General features: G+C 36.2%; 1 protein-coding gene across 1 annotated transcript in view; it reads right to left on the bottom strand.

Moving 5' to 3' along the window:
• The window catches only part of STT3B (STT3B, subunit of the oligosaccharyltransferase complex (catalytic)), a 47,312-nt gene that overhangs the window by 43,683 nt on the left and 781 nt on the right, over nucleotides 1–2,848 (bottom strand). The gene's annotated exons all lie outside the window — the stretch shown is intronic.

The following is a 2,848-nucleotide window of genomic DNA, read 5'->3' as shown; positions in this document are numbered from 1 at the left end:
ATTATGAGAAATGCATGAGGTCACAGAAGAAAGGCAACTGATGCTTCTAACTTGGAATGTGCTTCCTGCCTTTGTCCCGAAGGTAATTTGCCAATAAACTAAACACGTTGGCAAATGTCTATAACACATGATTAAACATGATTCAATCTGATTAAATACCTACTTAAGGTCACATTTATCTCTGCCTGACTTTATTATCTCCTCGCTGACCTGCGTGTCCTTCTCTTCCCTTCTGCTATGCATCTTTGCTTTGGAAGAGTCCCTTGAGTCAGTATATTCCTTTTCATTTTAAGCTCACTTTAAAGCTGACCTCCTCCCATGAAACCAACAATCCCTTTGCCCTGTCTAAAAACAACCAACATGGGGAGGGTGGGAGGGCAGGAGGGGGTGGGTAAGAGATCAAGGGAAGGACTTGTATGCATGCATATAAGCATAACCAATGGACATAAAACACTGGGGGATAGGGGAGGCTAGGGGACTGTCTAGGGTGGGGGGAAAAAATGAACACATATGTAATACCCTTTGTAATAAAAAATTAAAAAAAAATATAAGCTTCAGATGAGCAGGAACATTTTCCCCAGCACCCAAAACAATGATTGGCACAAAATGGATACTCAGTACCTTCTGAATGTGCAGAAGAATGGAATAAAGGAAGAGGGGGGAAAGTGTGGCAATCATCATCATCATTCTTAAAAACTAATTTTTACTTCATTTCATAAATGTAAGGTTCCAGAGTATGATTTTGTCAGCTGTATTCAATGAACATGCAAATAAATTTGAAAATGCCTCTAAAGGTAAGTTAATAAATTCATGATAATCTGGCAAACTGAGCTGACACACCAAATTCTGATTAAAAATACAAAAAAAACAACCCCTAACCAAACAACAAAACCCCACAACAAAAAAGGGGACATATTTAAGCTTTTAAAAAAGGGAACCCTCCAGAAGCAAAAAAAATAAAGAGAAAGTTCAAAGTAGGTACTAATGTCATGTGAGCCCACAAGAAGATGGGGGGGAAAGACACGCCAGGTCTAATATATACCTTAAGGACTAGAAGTTCGGGGATTATTGCTCAATACTGGTATCAGAGAAAAGGCCTACTCCCAGAACAAAGCCAAGACCTATTTGGTGAAACTAGACAAATTCTTCTCATTCATTAAGGGAAGCAGTAAGAAACGTTTTGCCTTATGGTATATCCAAAGCCTAAATAGAAACATGAGAAATAAGAAAATCGTTCATCACGTGTGAATATGGGTTCCACATTTATAACAACTTTAGGTATATGAAACTTCAAGCTAACAAATGATCTTTTAAAAAGTATCCTTAAAAAAGTAAAACCCCTAAGGGCTCCAGCAAAGGCAAAAGAAAAAGATTATTATAGGAATAGTCCCAAATACCAGGATACCAAGAGTCTCAGAAAACAAGCCTCCAGTGAGGATAAATTTAAGATATGAAGTTAAACACAACAGGAAACAAACTAGGGGCATCAAATACTAATATAATAAAGTGTGTGACAAGAAATGCAGCTAATAACCATCTACCATATCTCTTACCATTCAATATCTTTCTAATTTGCCCTGGAAATCATCATGACTACTCTCCTTGTATCTTTATTTCTATTTACATCCAGGATAAGAAGATGCCTCAAATTGGAAACACAACATCTTGCTATCACAGAAAATATATTCTTTCCAAACACAAAGGGAGCCTTAATAAAATTTGCCAAATTGTAAGCCACGAATCAAGTCTCAATAAGTTTTAATGGAATGAAAATACAGAATTTTTCCCTAAATGAAATATATGATTTTTTTCTCAATGAAATAGATTTGAAAAATAAATCAAAACAAGATAACAGGAAATCCTTTTACACTTAAAAGTTAAATACAATTCTAAATAATCCATGAAGTAGAATAAATGACAATGAAAATATTAATAAGAGTATAAAGGCAAACTTATGCAATGTAGCTAAAACACTGATTAGGGGGGAGTTTATAGCTTTAATATGAATATATTAATAACAAAATAAGTTTGGAAATTATTGACCAAATGTTATCAGAAAGTCAGAATAAACAAAAATGTGAGAGGAAGAAAGTAAATACAAATTAATATAATCAAGACTAATATTTAATAGAAATCTATAATAATCCATAATAATAAAAGTGTAACATGCCAATAAGACAAGACGTCCTTCCGGACGACCTTCCAGACGAAGCTGGGGCTGCGAAGGAAGCACGGGTTCCTGCCAGCAGCCGAAGGGAAGTCCAGGTCCCGGGTGCCTTCCGGCAACCAGAGGGAAGCCAGTGCCGGCAGCCAGGGGGAGGAAGGCCTACTCTTGCACGAATTTCATGGATTGGGCCTCTAGTAATCAATAAAGTCAAAGTTTCTTTGGGTTAAGAAATCTGATAAAATTGATAAGCTTCTGACAAAAAAAATGATTAAAAAACAAAACAAACCCAAACTAAACATAGGTCTTTCACTTTCTCTTCAATATTCTTCTTACATCCCAAATACTAAAAATATTTTCCCTTACATCATTTTCTAAATATAATAATTCCCCATAAACTATGATCGATACTCAATTACCTAGAGTAATTTAAGACAGATTTGAAACAAAAGCGTACAAATAATCCGAACTGAGGATGCACAGTAACAAGAGACCCCTTCATAGCCTTCACCATTTGTCAGAAATAGTGGTTGTGTGAGATAACCCCAAAACAGGTGTGTATGTCTGTGTGTGTGTGTGTGTGTGTGTGTGTGTGTGTGTGTGTGTGTGTGTGTGCTGGGGGTGGGGGGGTATAGAGCAGATATTATCAAGAGATTTAAAAAATTAAACACTGGTCAATCAGCC

Source organism: Myotis davidii, unplaced genomic scaffold (genome assembly GCF_000327345.1).
Source record: "Myotis davidii unplaced genomic scaffold, ASM32734v1 scaffold395, whole genome shotgun sequence".
NCBI classification, from domain to species: Eukaryota; Metazoa; Chordata; class Mammalia; order Chiroptera; family Vespertilionidae; genus Myotis; species Myotis davidii.
This window is presented reverse-complemented; position numbering and strand designations above follow the sequence as displayed.